The sequence below is a fragment of the Aquarana catesbeiana genome, linkage group LG11, assembly GCF_042186555.1.
Source record: "Aquarana catesbeiana isolate 2022-GZ linkage group LG11, ASM4218655v1, whole genome shotgun sequence".
In the NCBI taxonomy this organism is placed as follows: domain Eukaryota; kingdom Metazoa; phylum Chordata; class Amphibia; order Anura; family Ranidae; genus Aquarana; species Aquarana catesbeiana.
The window spans coordinates 53092589-53113017 of record NC_133334.1 but is presented as its reverse complement, the minus strand read 5'-3'; the positions used below and the strand labels follow the sequence as shown (position 1 = coordinate 53113017).

At 49.8% G+C, this 20429-nt stretch overlaps 1 protein-coding gene across 31 annotated transcripts in view; it reads left to right on the top strand.

The window, feature by feature from the left end:
* Positions 1–9913: 9913 nt before the first annotated feature.
* MADD (MAP kinase activating death domain) overlaps positions 9914–20429 on the top strand; it is a 175234-nt gene continuing 164718 nt past the window's right edge. For 24 of the 31 annotated variants that reach the window (XM_073604402.1, XM_073604401.1, XM_073604400.1 and 21 more), the window contains exon 1: positions 9915–10116. The gene's annotated coding sequence lies outside the window, so the exon portion shown is untranslated. Of the gene's footprint in view, positions 10117–20429 lie in introns of all 31 variants that reach the window. The other 7 variants (XM_073604395.1, XM_073604389.1, XM_073604391.1 and 4 more) reach the window with 2 other exon arrangements.

The window sequence follows — 20429 nt, the reverse complement described above, 5'->3', positions numbered from 1 at the left end:
ACACGCCTATGGCCCAAAGTGTCAATATTTTGTGTGGCCACCATTATTTTCCAGCACTGCCTTAACCCTCTTGGGCATGGAGTTCACCAGAGCTTCACGATGCCACTGGAGTCCTCTTCCACTCCTCCATGATGACATCACGGAGCTGGTGGATGTTAGACAGCTTGCACTCCTCCACAGTGGTGGCTGGTGTTTTTTTTTGGGGGGGGGGGGCAAACAACTGCCCTGCGGACCAGTCTCTGAAGGGAGGGCTCATGCTCTGCTTCAGTATGTCACAGTACATGTTGGCATTCATGGTTCCCTCAATGAACTGTAGCTCCCCAGTGGTGGCGGCACTCATGCAGCCCCAGACCATGACACTCTCACCACCATGCTTCACTGTAGGCAAGACACACTTGTCTTTGTACTCCTCACCTGGTTGCCGCCACACACGCTTGACACCATAGTCACATAGAGGGTGAGGTTGAAAAAAGACATAAGTCCATCAAGTCCAACCTATGTGTGTGATTATATGTCAGTATTACATTGTATAGCCCTGTATGTTGTGGTCGTTCAGGTACTTATCTAATAGTTTTTTTAAACTATCGATGTTCCCCACTGGCAGAAGGGAATTCCACATCCTTGCCGCTCTTACAGTAAAGAACACTCTACGCAGTTTAAGGTTAAACCTCTTTTCTTCTAATTTTAGCGAGTGGTCACGTGTCTTATTAAACTCCCTTCCGCGAAAAAGTTTTATCCCTATTGTGGGGTCACCAGTACGGTATTTGTAAATTGAAATCATATCCCCTCTCAAGCGCCTCTTCTCCAGAGAGAATAAGTTCAGAGCTCGCAACCTTTCCTCATAACTAAGATCCTCCAGACCCTTTATTAGCTTTGTTGCCCTCAGTGGCGGCTGGTGAAGTTTTAGGATGGGGGGCGCCAGACCCCGCCCTTCCTTTTTGACCCCTCCCACTTGGTGAAAATGGGAGTGGTTTCAGCAAAATAGTGGGCATGGCTTTAAGGTGGTGTGGTTAGCATCTGAGATGAATAAGGGATGGAGGGAGAGAGGGATGGAGGGACAGCAGGCCCAGATCCTACACAACAATAGAAATATGTGTATTCTAGAAATTTTAACAATCAGCAGATAAAGATATTCCAAACACCTGGGGTTAGCACTTCAATCATCCTGGCACCATGGTTGTTATGGTGTCAGGATAATTGAAGCGCATTAATTCTATTATTACATTGTAATATAAAATGAAATCATTCAACTCACCATAATGCATAATCAGTGGGAGCCCTGAGCGTGTCACTAGCCACGTCGCCTGCCACCAGATGCCATCTGGTGTCCCCAGCGGTGTCCGTCCTTACATGCAGCCTGTGTCCCATAAAATGCAGCCTGTGTCACACAAAATGCAGCCTGTGTCACACAAAATGCAGCCTGTGTCCCACATAATGCAGCCTGTGTCCCACCAAATGCAGCCTGTGTCCCACCAAATGCAGCCTGTGTCCTACAAAATGCAGCCAGCCTGTGTCCCCCAAATGCAGTCTGTGTCTTACCAAATGCAGCCTGTGTCTCACCAACTGCAGACTGTGTCTCACCAAATGCAGACTGTGTCCACCAAATGCAGCCTATGTCCCCCAATGCAGCCTTGCCTGTGTCCCCCAATGCAGCCTTGCCTGTGTCCCCCAATGCAGCCTTGCCTGTGTCCCCCAATGCAGCCTTGCCTGTGTCCCCCAATGCAGCCTTGCCTGTGTCCCACAATGCAGCCTTGCCTGTGTCCCCCAATGCAGCCTTGCCTGTGTCCCCCAATGCAGCCTTGCCTGTGTCCCCCAATGCAGCCTTGCCTGTGTCCCCCAATGCAGCCTTGCCTGTGTCCCCCAATGCAGCCTGTGTCCACCAAATGCAGCCTTGCCTGTGTCCCCCAATGCAGCATTGCCTGTGTCCCCCAATGCAGCCTTGCCTGTGTCCCCCAATGCAGCCTTGCCTGTGTCCCCCAATGCAGCCTTGCATGTGTCCCCCAATGCAGCCTTGCCTGTGTCCACCAAATGCAGCCTGTGTCCACCAAATGCAGCCTTGCCTGTGTCCCCCAATGCAGCATTGCCTGTGTCCCACAATGCAGCCTTGCATGTGTCCCCCAATGCAGCCTGTGTCCACCAAATGCAGCCTGTGTCCACCAAATGCAGTCTTATCTGTGTCCCCCAATGCAGCCTTGCCTGTGTCCCACAATGCAGCTTTGCATGTGTCCCCAATGCAGCCTTGCCTGTGTCCCACAATGCAGCCTTGCCTGTGTCCCCCAATGCAGCCTTGCCTGTGTCCCCCAATGCAGCCTTGCCTGTGTCCCCCAATGCAGCCTTGCATGTGTCCCCCAATGCAGCCTGTGTCCACCAAATGCAGCCTTGCCTGTGTCCCCCAATGCAGCATTGCCTGTGTCCCCCAATGCAGCCTTGCCTGTGTCCCCCAATGCAGCCTTGCCTGTGTCCCCCAATGCAGCCTTGCATGTGTCCCCCAATGCAGCCTTGCCTGTGTCCACCAAATGCAGCCTGTGTCCACCAAATGCAGCCTTGCCTGTGTCCCCAATGCAGCATTGCCTGTGTCCCACAATGCAGCCTTGCATGTGTCCCCCAATGCAGCCTGTGTCCACCAAATGCAGCCTGTGTCCACCAAATGCAGTCTTATCTGTGTCCCCCAACGCAGCATTGCCTGTGTCCCACAATGCAGCTTTGCATGTGTCCCCAATGCAGCCTTGCCTGTGTCCCCAATGCAGCCTTGCCCGTGTCCCCAATGCAGCCTTGCCTGTGTCCCCAATGCAGCCTTGCGTGTGTCCCCCAATGCAGCCTGTGTCCACCAAATGCAGCCTTGCCTGTGTCCCCAATGCAGCCTTGCCTTTGTCCCCAATGCAGCCTTGCATGTGTCCCCCAATGCAGCCTGTGTCCACCAAATGCAGCCTTGCCTGTGTCCCCAATGCAGCCTTGCCTGTGTCCCCAATGCAGCCTTGCATGTGTCCCCCAATGCAGCCTGTGCAGCCCCCCCCCGTTCTCCACGGGAGCACAGCGGTGGTGTACTACTTACTTTGCCGTTGTCCTCTCCAGCGGTGTCTTCTTCATACTTCCTGTTTCCTTTCTCCCGGGCGCAATGGGAGAATGAGAACAGGAAGTGACATCAAACTGAGATGTCAATCAAACCGCCCGGCCGTAGTAACATATACTACGATCGCCGGGCGGAAGCTAATCGGCGCTTAGGAAAGCGCCGCAAGGCGTGCTCAATGACTGCAAATGCAGCGCCACATCTGCAATCTCGTGATTGCATAGACGTGGCGCTTCCCCTTAGTGCAATGTGTACGGCGTCGCACTGTGTCCGGCGTCCGCACACAGTGCACTAAAGGGCCTTTTATTGTTTTTTTTTGTTTTTTTAAAGGGCCAGTATTAAAAATTTTTTTTTTTTTTTGACATTTTTTTTTTTGACATTTTTTTTTTGGTACTGCTTGGACGGGGGGCGGCGCCCATGCACCCCCTATGGACGGGTCGCTACTGGTTGCCCTTCTTTGTACTTGCTCCATTTCCAGTACATCCTTCCTGAGGACTGGTGCCCAGAACTGGACAGCATACTCTAGGTGCGGCCGGACCAGAGTCTTGTAGAGCGGGAGAATTATTGTTTTATCTGTGGAGTTGATCCCCTTTTTAATGCATGCCAATAATCTGTTTGCTTTGTTATCAGCAGCTTGGCATTGCATGCCATTGCTGAGCCTATCATCTACTAGGACCCCCAGGTCCTTTTCCATCCTAGATTCCCCCAGAGGTTCACCCCCTAGTGAGTAGATTGCATTTATATTTTTGCCACCCAAATGCATTATTTTACATTTTTCTACATTAAACCTCATTTGCCATGTAGTTGCCCGCCCCATTAATTTGTTCAGATCTTCTTGCAAGGTTTTCACCTCCTGCGGAAAAGTTATTGCCCTGCTTAGCTTAGCGTCGTCTGCAAATACAGAGATTGAACTGTTTACTCCATCCTCCAGGTCGTTTATGAACAAATTAAATAGGATTGATCCCAGCACAGAACCCTGGGGGACCCCACTACCCACCCCTGACCATTCCGAGCACTCCCCATTTATCACCACCCTCTGAACTCGCCCTTGTAGCCAGTTTTCAATCCATGTACTCACCCTATGGTTCACACCAACGGACCTTACTTTGTACAGTAAACGTTTATGGGGAACTGTATCAAATGCTTTTGCAAAATCCAGATACACCACGTCTACGGGCTTTCCTTAATCTAGATGGCAGCTCACCTCCTCATAGAAGGTTAATAGATTGGTTTGGCAAGAACGATTCTTCATTAATCAATGCTGATTACTGCTAATGATACCGTTTTCATTACTAAAATCTTGTATATTAGTCCCTTATCACCTCCAAGAGCTTGCATACTATTGATGTTAGGCTAATTGGGTGAAATGTGCAGCGCTTATGTGATCATATAAACCATAACAAATAATATGAGTACAGAAAACGTGAATAATAAATGATGTGCTCAAAAATACTCCAAGCAGTCCTCTATTATGACACGTGATGTCTATAAACAGAGGAACTTGGACGTGTGATGTCCAAAAAAGAAAAAAGTCAGTGACAAGCTTTAATCATGTGTGATGATAATCCTCAACCACATGTGGATATAATATAGTGACAGTCTTTAACTTCAAATATGTATGATGTAATAACAGTTAATAGTAGGTCCACCACCAAAGACACCAGAAGCTGCTTACCAGAGGGATTGAACTCAAATAGGTGTGCACCTAGTGAGTCAATCAAGCTTTGTGGTATAATATACCAAGGGGATCAGATGCTCTATCCAGATATGACCTCCAGATGGACCTCCGAACAAGTGTAAGGTATGGATGGACTCAGTAGATATAGGCAGTCAGCCCCATCATTAAAAGAAAGAGGAAGGCATATAGTGTAACTCCGTATGGAAATTTTAATTTATAAAAAGCAAAGGAAATACACTCACGTGTTTAGCAGTAAAGTCAAGCGCTTGTATAAAAGAAGACAGTGGTCTCAGCATATCCTTCCGACGCGTTTCGAAGTCATCATCTGGGGTTTTTGAAGGCCTTCTCCTTTGCTCTTATATGCATTTTTACATTAGAGTTAAGCCATCCAGGACTTTTGTTCACTCTTTTAAATTTATTTCGCAATGTGATGCACTGGCTATTGCCATTATTTAACTGCTTCCGGACCAGCCACCTCAGTTATATTGCAGCAGGTTGGCTCCCCTGCTTGAGCCGTCATAGCTGTACGTCGGCTCTTTAAGACGCCTCCGGCGGCACGTGCCGGAGCGGATGCGAGTGCCCAGCAGGGGCGGGATGACCGCCGGGCACCTGCGATTGCTCTTTACAGAACGAGAACAGGGATGAGTGTGTGTAAACACACACATCCCGGTTCTTTCAAGGGATTAGAAACAGATTGTGTGTGCATACTAAGCATGAACACCGATCACTCTCTTCCCCTAGTCAGTCCCATCCACCCTACAGTTAGAACACACCTAGGGAACACAGTTAACCCCTTGATCGCCCCCTAGTGTTAACCCCTTCCCTGCCAGTGTCATTTATACAGTAATCAGTGCATTTTTATAGCACTGATCGCTGTATAAATGTCACTGGTCCCAAAAATGTGTCAAAAGTGTACAATTTGTCCGCTGCAATAGTGCAGTCCCAATAAAAAATCACAGATCACTGCCATTACTAGTAAAAAAAAAAATAATAAAAATGCCATAAATCTATCCCCTATTTTGTAGACGCTATAACTTTTGCGCAAATCAATCAATATACGCTTATTGCGATTTTTTTTTTACCAAAAATATGTAGAAGAATACATATCGGCCTAAACTGAGGACATTTTTTTTTTTTTTTAATTTGGGATATTTATTATAGCAAAAAGTAAAAGCTATTGTGTTTTTTTTTCAAAATTGTCGCTCTTCTTTTGTTTATAGTGCAAAAAATAAAAACCGCCGAGGAGATCAATACCACCAAATGAAAGCTTTATTTGTGGGAAAAAAAGGACGTCAATTTTGTTTGGGTACAGCGTCACACGATCGCGCAATTGTTAGTTAAAGCGCGCAGTGCCCTATTGCAAAAAAATGGCCTGGTCATTGAGCAGCCAAATCTTCCAGGGCTGAAGCGGTTAATATGCTCTTAAAGCAAACCCATCTCTCCTCCGTGTTCTTTGTTTCTAAGATTTTATCCCAATTTATATCTTCTAGCAAGGTTCGTAGTTTAGGGAAGTTGGCTCTTTTGAAATTCAGTGTCTTTGTGTTCCCCTTGTGTTTCCTATTTGTGTGATTTATACTGAAGATAATTGACCTGTGATTGCTGTTTCCTAAATTGCCCTGTATTTCCACATCCGTTAAAAGGTCTGTATTGTTGGTAATCAGTAGATCTAGTAGTTGGTGCATCTAACATCTGACCCATGAAATTGTCCTGCAAGACATTTAGGAACTGGCGAGCCTTATGCCTCATACACACGATCGGACATTCCAACAAAAAAATCCATGTTTTTTTCCAACGGATGTTGGCTCAAACTTGTCTTGCATACACATGGTCACACAAATGTTGTCGGAAATTCCGAACGTCAAGAACGGTGACGGTGACGTACAACATGTACGACGAGCCGAGAAAAATGAAATTCAATAGCCGGTGCGACTCTTCTCCTTGATTCCGAGCATGCGTGGAATTTTGTGAATTGAGGACGCACGATCGGAATTTCCGACAACGGATTTTGTCGTGGAAAAATTTGAGATCCAGATCTCAAATTTTGTTTGTCGGAAATTCTGGCGGAAAATGAGCCTACACACGGTTGGAATTTCCAACAAGCTCCCATCAAACATTTGTTGTCGGAAATTCTGACCGTGTGTAAGCGGCATTAGAGGTGTACTCACTTTTGTTGCCAGCGGTTTAGACATTAATGGCTGTGTGTTGAGTTATTTTGAGGGGACAGCAAATGTACACTGTTATACAAGCTATACACTCACTACTTTACATTGTACAAAAGTGTCATTTCTTCAGTGTTGTCACATGAAAAGATAGAATAAAACAATAAGGGGTGTACTCAATTTTGTGAGATACTATATGTTCTGTGTAGGATTGTTTGATTCCATTTGGATCTCATTCAGACCAGCAGTGTTGGGCCACACTGCTCAACACAGGCCCAATGCAGTGACAAGCCAAAACCCATTGTTTTTAACAGGCTCAGTTCACACCACCATGCTGCATTTAGTAAAAATGGAATGTGCTGCATTTAAATGAAATGTGCAAAGGTGAGTATTTTGGCTCCAGCTGCAAACATAAAACCTTGATAAAGAAACGAATGTCAAGGCATGTAAACCCAGAGGGGCATAGTTGCCAACATTGCAAAAAAAATTTGTGGGACACTTTTTTGGCTGTAGGCGGAGCTGTATAATAATTATGGGGCGGGGCATGCATTTGTAGGCGTGGCATAGCAAAAAAAACCCTGTGCGCACGAAAAATGGGCGTGGTTTACGTGAAATAGTGGGTGTGGCTTAAATGGGCATGGCTCAAAGGGGGTGTGGTTAGAGTCTGAGATGAATGAGGGATGGATGCTGAAGCCAGATGTTCAAAAAATGAAAAAGCAAACATTCCCGATTTCCCTGGGCAAAATCCCAAATTGGGACAGCCTCCGATCGGGACGAGGGTCCCAAAATCGGGATTGTCCCAGGAAAATCGGGACTGTTGGCAACTATGGAGGGGGTAGTACACACCTCGCTGAAAAAATGATACCACAGGTTGCATTCAATGGGCAGTATCACCACCAAACACAACCCATTCTTTACAAAAGGTTGCGACACTGCAGACTTTCAGGGGTTAAAGCATGTCGCAACAGGCGACATATTACCTCTGTGCCACCTGCCAAATGCCATGTTTGATCGCTTTTCAGAGGAGTGGCAACGACAGCTGCAAGTGTAAACAAACACCATAGAAACCTTTAGGCCGGGTTCAAACATATGTGGCCGCAGGTTCCTAGCATGGGGTCCAGTGTGCTCCTGTTCAGGTGTGAATCGGGTCCGAATTTTTGCCTGAATTTGCACCTGAATCTGGGCCAAAGACGCACAGCACCCTTTTTTGAATGTGGACCGTGGCCACCTTGGACCTGTGTGAAGTGACTCCATTGAGAGCCAGTCACACTCGCCTGTCATGCGAATTAGATGCGGGGAAACCTGCATCCAATTCACATATGTGTGAACTCAGCCTTATTGAAAGGTATTCAAAGGCTGCCATTGCTGATCACCTTTAAAAAAAGAAAAAGCCCGTTTACATTTGTGATTAGTATGTTATCGAATTCCTACACCTGGAATCATAGGTGTATGCAGACAGTTGTGACCGTTCAGCCTGTAAAAAGCAATGACAGGCTGACAGGAGCCTCATCTGTCTGCACATATCCACACATCCAGCAGTTAGGGGACAAATGACCAATCCTGGACACAATCTTGCTGCGCCCAGGGATGGCCTTCTATCCTTAGCCAAAGGATGCTGGATATGCGGATAAATGCAAACAGTGCCGGCTCCTCTCAGCCTGTCATTGCTTTGTACAGGCTGAGCGGCAGCAGCTGTTTACTCATATTGTGATTTCAACCGCAGGAATCAGCTGATTCTTGCCAAAGGAATTCAGTGGTGCTAATTGCAAGTGTGAATGAGGCCTAAGGTCTTGTTCGCACAAGGCGTATCAATGAGTACCCCCAGGACCACTGATAAGGCAGTACAACCAGCCCTCCTGTACTGGGCCTGGACCCTATCAGTTCAAAAGGGGGGCTCAGGAGCTCAGGAGGTCCCGCTGTACTGTCTTATTGGAGATCCTCTTCTGCCTCCCCTTGCAGAACTGCTAGCTTTTCCTCTTCTTTCTCCCTCTGGCTGCACTGCAGGGGTATTGGTTCTAACACATGCACCCCATCAATCTGCTGTCCTTACCCCCCCCCCGTGTGCCCCTTTCCCCTGCAGCGCTGCCAGCTTCCCTCCTCTCCTGCCAGCAGCTGCTGCGGGCACACAGGGGAATGTTTAAGGATGGAGAGCAAGGGAAGGGGTCAGTAAATATGTAATTTACTGGTCCCTTCAATTCCTAAATGAACACAATGAGCGATTGGTACCAGTCACTCCTGTGTCCATTCATCACTGAAGCATAGTAAACTGTTTTATTCATCTGTGCAGCTGAGGCTACAGAGAAAGAGGATGATAAAATCTATGTTCTGTCACTTTTGGCCAGGGGAAGGGGGCCCTGTCAGGTAGGCTGTATGGGGCCCCCATGATTTCTAACAGCAGCCCTGAGGGCCGTGTTTACCTGCATGGGGATGCGCAGGTGCTCTGTACATCCCCATACAGGCAGTCCTATTGAAGTGTGTTGGGGGGACACAGCCTCTGCTCCCAATCTGACATCCATGCGGGTGTGGGGTCTCTGAACTCCCTGTGCAGGTAAACATGGCCCTCACATGGGGTACGCATTGATACACCCCAACAAGGCCTTAAGAGTCTCATTGCTGAACCACAATGAAGAGAACTCAACCTTTTTAGCGCCCCATGTCCCTTACTCCTTTCCCACAGTCTTCGGCAGCCGCCTGTTCTGCCTTTTATTATACCATGTCACCACTATCCAATCATCTCCCATTTTATGGCAATGGATAGCTTTTAGGGTCAGGTCTATGAAAGCCTGTGGAATAATAGCAGAGTGTAATAAAGGAATTAGGTCATGGTTGCAGGGTGGAGTGCAGTTGTATCTCATTATCTCTCTCCAGCTACTGTTTATTGACTATGCACTAGTTTTACAAGCACATATCTCAGCTCTAGTCACCAGGAGCCGCCATAACACCTCTCCTCACATCTCACTGTATACACACACAGGAGGATAACCTGTGTGCGTCATGACGTAAGAGGACGCCTGGGCAGCGGCGTTGGCAGGCCTACGGAAGTGGGCGGGGACTTTTTTTGCAGACTGCGAGTCCCTGAGCTCGGAGCGTGTGCACGTCTGGTGAAGGGGGTATTCGGGTGCGCGCTCGTGTGTCAAGCCAAGGCCCGGACTGACTGCGGCACCGAGTGAGGGAGGAGGAACGGGGCCTCCGGTGTGTCACTCCGCCAGCAGGTAGGTGTCCGCTGTCACCGAGCCGCTCCACCCCCCTGTCATTGAGCTCCACTCATACTGCTGTCATCCCTCCTGTGTGTTCTATGCGTTGTGTGACAGCGCCTGTCCCCTGTGCGTTGTGTGACAGCGCCTGTCCCCTGTGCGTTGTGTGACAGCGCCTGTCCCCTGTGCGTTGTGTGACAGCGCCTGTCCCCAGTGCGTTGTGTGACAGCGCCTGTCCCCTGTGCGTTGTGTGACAGCGCCTGTCCCCTGTGCGTTGTGTGACAGCGCCTGTCCCCTGTGCGTTGTGTGACAGCGCCTGTCCCCTGTGCGTTGTGTGACAGCGCCTGTCCCCTGTGCGTTGTGTGACAGCGCCTGTCCCCTGTGCGTTGTGTGACAGCGCCTGTCCCCTGTGCGTTGTGTGACAGCGCCTGTCCCCTGTGCGTTGTGTGACAGCGCCTGTCCCCTGTGCGTTGTGTGACAGCGCCTGTCCCCTGTGCGACAGCGCCCGTCCCCTGTGCGTTGCGTGACAGCGCCCGTCCCCTGTGCGTTGCTTGACAGCGCCCGTCCTCTGTGCGTTGCGTGACAGCGCCCGTCCCCTGTGTGACAGCCCCTGTGCGACAGCGCCCGTCCCCTGTGCGTTGCGTGACAGCGCCCGTCCCCTGTGCGTTGCGTGACAGCGCCCGTCCCCAGTGCGTTGTGTGACAGCGCCCGTCCCCTGTGCGTTGTGTGACAGCGCCTGTCCCCTGTGCGTTGTGTGACAGCGCCTGTCCCCTGTGCGTTGTGTGACAGCGCCTGTCCCCTGTGCGTTGTGTGACAGCGCCTGTCCCCTGTGCGTTGTGTGACAGCGCCTGTCCCCTGTGCGTTGTGTGACAGCGCCTGTCCCCTGTGCGTTGTGTGACAGCGCCTGTCCCCTGTGCGTTGTGTGACAGCGCCCGTCCCCTGTGCGACAGCGCCCGTCCCCTGTGCGTTGCGTGACAGCGCCCGTCCCCTGTGCGTTGCTTGACAGCGCCCGTCCTCTGTGCGTTGCGTGACAGCGCCCGTCCCCTGTGTGACAGCCCCTGTGCGACAGCGCCCGTCCCCTGTGCGTTGCGTGACAGCGCCCGTCCCCTGTGCGTTGCGCGACAGCGCCCGTCCCCTGCGCGACAGCGCCCGTTCCCTGTGCATTGCGCGACAGCGCCCGGCCCCTGTGTGACAGCCCCTGTGCGACAGCGCCTGGCTCCTGTGTGTTGCGTGACAGCGCCTGTCCCCTGTGTGTTGCGTGACAGCGCCTGTGCGTTGCGTGACAGCGCCTGTGCGTTGCGTGACAGCGCCTGTGCGTTGCGTGACAGCGCCTGTGCGTTGCGTGACAGCGCCTGTGCGTTGCGTGACAGCGCCCGTCCCCTGTGCGTTGCGTGACAGCGCCCGTCCCCTGTGCGTTGCGTGACAGCGCCCGTCCCCTGCTCGACAGCGCCAGTCCTCTGTGTGTTGCGTGACAGCGCCCGTCCCCTGCGCGACAGCGCCCGTCCCCTGTGCATTGCGCGACAGCGCCCGGCCCCTGTGTGACAGCCCCTGTGCGACAGCGCCTCGCTCCTGTGTGTTGCGTGACAGCGCCTGTCCCCTGTGTGTTGCATGACAGCGCCTGTGCGTTGCGTGACAGCGCCCGTCCCCTGTGCGTTGCGTGACAGCGCCCGTCCCCTGTGCGTTGCGCAATAGCGCCCGTCCCCTGCGCGACAGCGCCCGGCCCCTGTGCGTTGCGCGACAGCGCCCGGCCCCTGTGCGTTGCGCGACAGCGCCCGGCCCCTGTGTGACAGCAACTGCGCAACAGCGCCCGGCCCCTGTGCGTTGCGCGACAGCGCCCGGCCCCTGTGCGTTGCGCGACAGCGCCCGGCCCCTGTGCGTTGCGCGACAGCGCCTGGCTCCTGTGTGTTGCGTGACAGCGCCTGTCCCCTGTGTGTTGCGTGACAGCCCCTGTGCGTTGCGTGACAGCCCCTGTGCGTTGCGTGACAGCGCCTGTGCGTTGCGTGACAGCGCCCGTCCCCTGTGCGGTGCATGACAGCGCCCGTCCCCTGTGCGGTGCGTGACAGAGCCCGTCCCCTGTGCGGTGCGTGACAGAGCCCGTCCCCTGTGCGGTGCGTGACAGAGCCCGTCCCCTGTGCGGTGCGTGACAGAGCCCGTCCCCTGTGCGTTGCGTGACAGCACCCGTCCCCTGCGCGACAGCGCCCGGCCCCTGTGTGACAGCCCCTGTGCGACAGCGCCTGTCCCCTGTGTGTTGCGTGACAACGCCTGTCCCCTGTGTGTTGCGTGACAGCGCCTATGTGTTGCGTGACATCGCCCGTCCCCTGTGCGTTGCGTGACATCGCCCGTCCCCTGTGCGTTGCGTGACATCGCCCGTCCCCTGTGCGTTGCGTGACATCGCCCGTCCCCTGTGCGTTGCGTGACAGCGCTCGTCCCCTGTGCGACAGCGCCCGTCCCCTGTGCGACAGCGCCCGTCCCCTGTGCGACAGCGCCCGTCCCCTGTGCGTTGCGCGACAGCGCCCGGCTCCTGTGTGTTGCGTGACAGCGCCTGTGTGTTGCGTGACAGCGCCCGTCCCCTGTGTGTTGCGTGACAGCGCCCATCCCCTGTGCGTTGCGTGACAGCGCCCGTCCCCTGTGCGTTGCGTGACAGCGCCCGTCCCCTGTGCGACAGCGCCCGTCCCCTGTGCGACAGCGCCCGTCCCCTGTGCGACAACCCCTGTGCGACAGCGCCCGTCCCCTGTGCGTTGCGTGACAGCGCCCGTCCCCTGTGCGTTGCGTGACAGCGCCCGTCCCCTGTGCGTTGCGTGACAGCGCCCGTCCCCTGTGCGTTGCGTGACAGCGCCCGTCCCCTGTGCGTTGCGTGACAGCGCCCGTCCCCTGTGCGACAGCGCCCGTCCCCTGTGCGTTGCGTGACAGCGCCCGTCCCCTGTGCGTTGCGTGACAGCGCCCGTCCCCTGTGCGTTGCGTGACAGCGCCCGTCCCCTGTGCGTTGCGTGACAGCGCCCGTCCCCTGTGCGACAGCGCCCGGCCCCTGTGCGTTGTGTGACAGCCCTGTGCATAGTGTGACAGCGCCTGGCCTCTGTGCGTGGTGTAAGATCGCTTGGCCCCTGTGTGTGGTGTGACGGCGCCTGGTGCCTGTGTGTTGTATGATGGCCCTGTGCGTGGTGTGACGGCGCCTGGTGCCTGTGTGTTGTATGATGGCCCTGTGCGTGGTGTGACGGCGCCTGGTGCCTGTGTGTTGTATGATGGCCCTGTGCGTGGTGTGACAGCGCCTTCATCATCACTCAGGAGGCTCCTGTCACCTGATAATCAGTGTTGTAATTCACAGACCTGTGCACCGAGTTCAGTCCTCATCCTCCATATCAGACTCCATGTATAATACATCTGTATATCTCTATAGATCATAATACATCTGTACAGGCTCACTGCACTGTCCCCCCTGTCATCACATTCTCACACCCCATAATGCAGAGCGGTACTGGGGGGGACATTATAGAGAGTGATCGGTATGGAAGGTTCTGGAAGGAGGAGGTATCCACACTTCACAATGGTAATCCGGATATCGGTGTAGACGGCTCTGGAAGGAAGGACTTCCATAGAGAACACAGGAGGAGGAGAAGGCCTCCTCCTTCCTGTGTTCTCTATGGAAGTCCTTCCAGAACCTTCTACACCGGACTCTGGATCACCATCTTGTGAAATAGAAGTTCCACATACAGAGTGCAGATACCTCCTCTATATCTCATATCTATATGTCCAGATATACGGGGCACAGGAGATGCTGTGCTGGAGGAATATATATAATATTCATTCAAAGAACGATAAGACATCACCTGCAACTATGAGCCAGATCCTGGCCTTCCAGCCTCAGTATGTAGCAAGATTCATAAACTGGGAATTGTGGCCTACAGAAAGATTATGTAAATTTCCTTAAAAAGTTAAAGTGTGGCAGGTTTTGTCTGATTGACATTATGGGCTCATGTACACTTGCTTTGACTCTAGCATGCTTTTTAATGCGTTTTTGATGCTTCTGTGATGCTTTAATGAATAGTGTGAGTGTATAAAATGCAGCATAGCATCTCCTGTGCCTCAGTGCACTCATACTAAATGAGCTGTATACAGAGCAGACACAAAGCCAGAATACATATATAATCCATGTCCAATGTCTGACCCCCCCTCAGTACCTCTGGTATTCTCTCATCACTTCCCGTAGATCTCACCTTTCATTCAACCTTCATTTCTGTACCCCTCATAGGTGGCCCCGGGGTTATCATCAGAAAATCCATCACCAGTGTTTGCAATTATAATGATAAATGTCCCCTCTGCTTCATATTGGTCTGTCACTGTGTGTGTGTGTGTGTGTGTGTGTATATATATATATGTATACACATATATATTCGGGCCCACAATAGAGTCTCTTGGCCCAAAATCCTCCTTATGATGCTCCTCTGCTTCTTGTTTGTCTGACACTTTCTTGTATATAATAGACAGGTTCCCCGCAGTGTCTCAAACAGACACTCCTTCTATTTTTTACAAAAAAATAAAAAAAATAACTGCACATAATGTTGCAGGTAAATGTGGAAATATTATTATTTATTTTTTTTATTTTAATTTTTTTACTGGTGCACCGAAATAAAATTTCCGGTGCCAAAACCAGAAATTCAAGATGCACTTGGCCGAAAACTGAAATGGACAACGATGGAGATGACTCCTCTGGACCCCGATCTGGGTGCGGGGATGACTCCTCTGGACCCCGATCTGGGTGCGGGGATGACTCCTCTGGACCCCGATCTGGGTGCGGGGATGACTCCTCTGGACCCCGATCTGGGTGCGGGGATGACTCCTCTGGACCCCGATCTGGGTGCGGGGATGACTCCTCTGGACCCCGATCTGGGTGCGGGGATGACTCCTCTGGACCCCGATCTGGGTGCGGGGATGACTCCTCTGGACCCCGATCTGGGTGCGGGGATATGGATAACTCCTCGGGTCTGGGTGTGAGGATAGGGATGATCCCCCCCCCGTGGACCCTGATCTGGGTGTGAGGATGGGAAAGACTCCTCGGGTCTGGGTGTGGGGATGGGAAAGACTCCTCGGGTCTGAGTGTGGGGATGGGAAAGACTCCTCGGGTCTGGGTGTGGGGATGGGAAAGACTCCTCGGGTCTGGGTGTGGGGATGGGGATGACGATGACTCCTCATGTCTGGGTCTGGGTGTGAGGATGGGGATGACTGGTCTCGGGGCTCAGTGTGGATGAAAACCGGAGGATAGCATAGTACAGAAAACACTCCGGATGGGGGTCTGGCTTCACTCTCCCTCACCAGTCAGTGTCCTGACTGAGCGGCGCACTCATCCCTGGCACAGCCTGGCCTCCTCTGCCCTCAGGTCCCCTTCCCCCTCCTCATATCACAGGTGATCCCTAGGCCTGGCCAGAGCCCGCAGGTCGCCTCCAGTGAGCGCTATGATACCATGGAGGCTGCACAGCATCAACAGCCTGACTGCAACACAAAATAAGGAAGAGAACTAGACAGCTCTGACTGATAGAGATCAATTGCCAGCCGGCTTAAACGGCTCCGGCCAATCAGACGACGGTATGGCCAAGACAGTGTGCCTCGGGCTGCCTAGAAAGTCCAATCAGCGGGCTGTTGTCTGCCAACCTCGTACAATGAGGACGAACCCAAACGCTAAGTTTGGTGGAGAGGCAGAGCTAACCCAGTAGCATTATTGGGCAATAATTTTGGGTGGCCATTATCGGCACCATTTTTTTCTATTGGCAAAATGCTGATAACCCTTATTTTCGGCCAATAATTTTCCACAGACAATATATTGGTGCATCTCTAATTTTTTACAGTGCTGTCTGTAAGGCATTGCACTTGTGATCAGCAGATTATGGGTACAATATATGGATCCTGCCGACACTCAGTAAGCTGCCTGTCCATACCTCATACAGGCAGACAGTTACTGCATAGCTGGAAGATCAATGAACTATGAGAGCTCTGAGAGCGCTCACCAGCAGAGAACTACAAGCCGTCAGCTGCAGTGGATGATGGTTCTTGTAGGCATTCATTTGCAGGAAACTATGAATGAATGACAGGGCCTTGTGGGCAGAGCCCCTCATAGCCATGCTGTTTTTAAACTGTGACAGCGGGTGATCATAATAACTGTCTCTAATGATGCTCCTGTGTTTATTTTTTACTTTACTTTCACTTTTTTAATCCATATAGATAGCTTGGTGGTTAGCATTTCTACCTTACAACACTGGGGTCCTCAGTTCTTATCTCAGCCAGGATACAGTCTGCATGGAGTTTGCATGTTTTGCCTGTGTTCACTTGGGTTTCCTCTGGGTACTCCCGTTTCCTCCTGCCTAGATTGGCTGTGGTATGTGTACAAATTGGCTATGCTGATGTGATATTGTATTTTCCATGCCAGCCTCAAGCTGAACAACTGGGGGAGGGTTCAGGAACCTACCTCATTAATAATTGGCACGAAAACTCTATGGAGAAGGCTTTGTGAAGTGTATGAGACGTGTCAATAATAAATAAAACATATCATATAGCACAACCATTCCAAATCTACGTGCACAAGGAGCAGGCACACATCTGTCATCAGAAATCTAATGAGTGTCTGACACTGACCACCCTCCTCCCCGGTACCTCCGGTATTCTCTCCTCCTATAGTGCTCACCGTTTATTCATCCTTCATTTCTGTACATAGGTGCACTGTGTTATTCTTGGAAAAGCCATCAGAAGCGCTCGTACTTATGTCGGTGAATGTCCCTCGTGGTGCCCCTGTGCTTCTTATTTGGCTGTTACTTTCTTCTAATATCACCCGTTTCCTGGCAGTTTTATTATTTAGTAAGGCGATAATAGAAACTATTCAGAATTGATCTGTCATAGATCTGTTCTCTGTGGATTGGTGCTGAGCTGTGTTGGTTCAGTATTCACTATGAATAAGCTCCATGAAAACTTTTAGTTCAGTTTTCTTTATGCAGTGATCTCCAATTTGTGTCACCTGTCACTTTTACCTTTCTGTTTCCAAACTTGTCATTTCCTTCATATTTGATGTATTACTTCATAAATCTGACAGATCATACATCACTTCTCCAGTCTCATTTCCTGCTGTCTTAATCCTTCCTGCAATGAACATTTTATGCCTATCTCACCTGTCACACAACATTTTTACTTCCAACAGGGCATGCTGGGATCAGTAGTTATTCCTTTGAGTGCCGCCAAATGTTTTAAGAAAATAAATAAGAAAATTACAATTCGGCATATATGTGAGAATTTATTTATTTTGTCTTTAAAATACAAATAATATATAACAAATTATAATAGTCCATGAAAAATGTACAATTGCTCTTTTATGTAGTTCTTCTCCTGTAGATGACTCTTGGCCCTGAAGATAGAGGGGACGGGTCACTTCCTTTGCCCCCATGCCGTCTCCAGAGTTTGCATTACAGTATCATTTAATAGAGGGCTGCAGTTCAGAGGAATCAAACCATCTGCTTGGCTTTAACCAGTCTACTGGGCACTTTCACCCCCTTCCTGCCCAGGCCAATTTTCAGCTTTCAACGCTGTCACATTTTGACAATTACTCAGTCATGCAACAACTGTACCCAAATGAATTTTTTTAAATCATTTTATTCACACAAATAGAGCTTTCTTTTGGTGGTATTTATTCACCACTGGGTTTTTTATTTTTTGCTAAACAAACAAAAAAAGACAGCACATTTTGGGGGAAAAAAAATTAAAAAATTTTTTTTTCCTTTAGGTTCAAACGCATCCAATTCGTGTATATGTGAGCCGAGCCTTAACCTGTTATAAAATTTAGGAAATAATTATTCTCCTTCAAATGATTGATCGGTGCCTTGATTATCTGTGTACGCGTCCCCTGTCACACTTGTCAGTTACCGGGTCTCCACTCCTCACGCTGTGGCAGCGTGTGAGGAAAGGAATGCCGATAACCGGCAAGTGTGTTTACATGTGATCAGCTGTGATTGGACACAACTGATCACATGGTAAAGGGTCGCTGGGATTGGCCCTTATCTGTGATCAGCTGTTTCTGAAGGGGCGTGGTTCTGGGAGTATGTTCATAGACGCCATCCCGGAACAGCAGAGCCACGCTGTAGCCGTGTCTTAGCTTTAGCGCGGTTCTGAAGTGGTTAAATGATGTTGTTGTTACTTAGTAGCTGGGAGACAGCATTTGTTCTCTGTGTGATTTTAGACATTTCAAAGAGCTGAAAAACACTTTTTTCTACTGTGGTACATTGTGTTAAGGCACATTTCCCTAGTGGTCTTCCAGGGCAGCATGTTGGGGAGACTAAAACCCTGTACACACAATCCGAATGTCAGGTGACATGGGCCGGTTCAATAAAAACTGGCTGACATTCTGTCGGACGTGCATGCTGGAAAACCAGCACCCGACCGGCTCCCGATCATCATTCTCTCTGGATTGTTAGTACAGCTTCTCCGACTGGAGCCGACAGGTTTTTTTTTTTTTTTTTTCCCGTTTAACCCGCTGGGTTGAACAGAAAAGACCTCATAGTGTGTACCAGGTCAAATGTTAAGAGGAGGTCTTTTCCTAAGTTCTTGTTTTACTCCACTTGAAGGTGGGTTGCTTGGAACGTGGATGAGGTGAAGGCCTTGTATGGAGGAGACTTCCTTCCTTGACAGGGACTTTTAAAGGTGGACAGTTGCATTTTTCCTGGTTTAGGTTGCGTCTTCAGCCGTTTCCTGTTTGAAGGACACTAGACGTACCTTCCGTGCACGATGATGTCATTTCTGGGCGATTTTTGTTCCAAGCCTCATTTTTGGTGCCAAAAGAAGGGCATGGGCCTGTTGGTGCCTTTTATGGTGGATTCCTCCCCCAGCAGATGTGAGGATACCAATAATGGAGGAGCTATGCTGCAAGATGGATCCCACTCTGCAGGCTCCAGCAGGTTCAGGTTGCCCTGGCACCAGCACTAAACGGGTAAGACGGAGGTTTTGCTTCTGTGCATTGTAGTGTGTTGTGTTGCCAAAAATGGTGCACATCAGTTTTTTTTTGGACAGTTTGTGGTCTTGCCAGCCTATTCATTAGAAGAATGGGTTGCCTCGATGCAATGCGTGTGAAAAAAGTGTGTGTGTATATATTATATGGAAGTCTGCAGAATTGTAATAATTAAAACCCAGATGTTTTAGATTCTTGTTGTAGCCGATCCCCATAAAGGAAGATAAGATCTCATATTCATCAGTTTCTGTAATTCTGTTTCCACTTCAGTTTAAAAATAGCTGTCGCAGATCATTATTGGTTCATTATTCATTTTTCAGTCAGCTCTCCTATCTTTACATCCATGGCTTGTGTCAATAGTGTCACTACAAAGAAGTTTTCATTCACGCATTCATCATTACCTCGTAGTTAATTTTTTGTACTCCGGTCAACCTACAATTTTGTTTAATACTGGATTTTAGGTACAAAGGACACCTGTGGAAATTAATTCAGGGCTGCATTTGTTGATCACCTTGTGAAAATTGAAGACATTGGGGTTGATTTACTAAAACTGGAGGGTGCAAAATCTGGTGCAACTGCAGAGAAACCAATCAGCTTCCAGGTTTTATTGTCGAAGCCTAACTGAACAAGCTGAAGTTAGAAGCTGATTGGCTGCCATGCAGAGCTACACCAGATTTTGCTCTCTTCAGTTTCAGTAAATGAACCCCACTGACTCTGGAATCAGTACAGAGGAGTTCAGACTTCACTTACTGGATAAATGTTCTGTGACTGAAGCCAGAAATCTGAAAATGGCGAGCATGTTAAGGTCAGCAATGGCAGTCCCTGTGTGGCGTGATGTGTGTTATATTTTTTATATTTTTTTTTTATTTTGGAAGATATTCTTTAATAAAATAGTCCCCTGAGCACAAACGTCATTGCTTTTAATGTTTTATTTATTTACACTTTTTTTCTACGTCCACAATCATCCGTTATCTCCCTTTCAAATCTCCAGATCTGAGATTTGGTTATTTAAAAATAAATTGCAGTGTCTCTGCAGGCTGTCGCAGTTTCCACCCCCTTCAAAGAAAATCTTCTTTTACCATCCCCCTCCGAATCGTCTGTCACTCTCCCCCTTCCCCTTTTATATTCCCAAATCTGTCACAGTCGCCATCTTTTTTTTGTGACCTTCTGCTGTCACCAGTATTTAAAGGTAACTATAAACATGTTCATTATTGCTCTACTGCACTGATCATTGATCTTTGTATGGGCACCTGACAGTGTCTACAAACCTAGACATTTGTCCCTAATGGTGCCCTTTTGCCTTTTGTTGGATCTCATTACTGTACCCAAGCGATAAATCTGGATCTAGGAATATCTA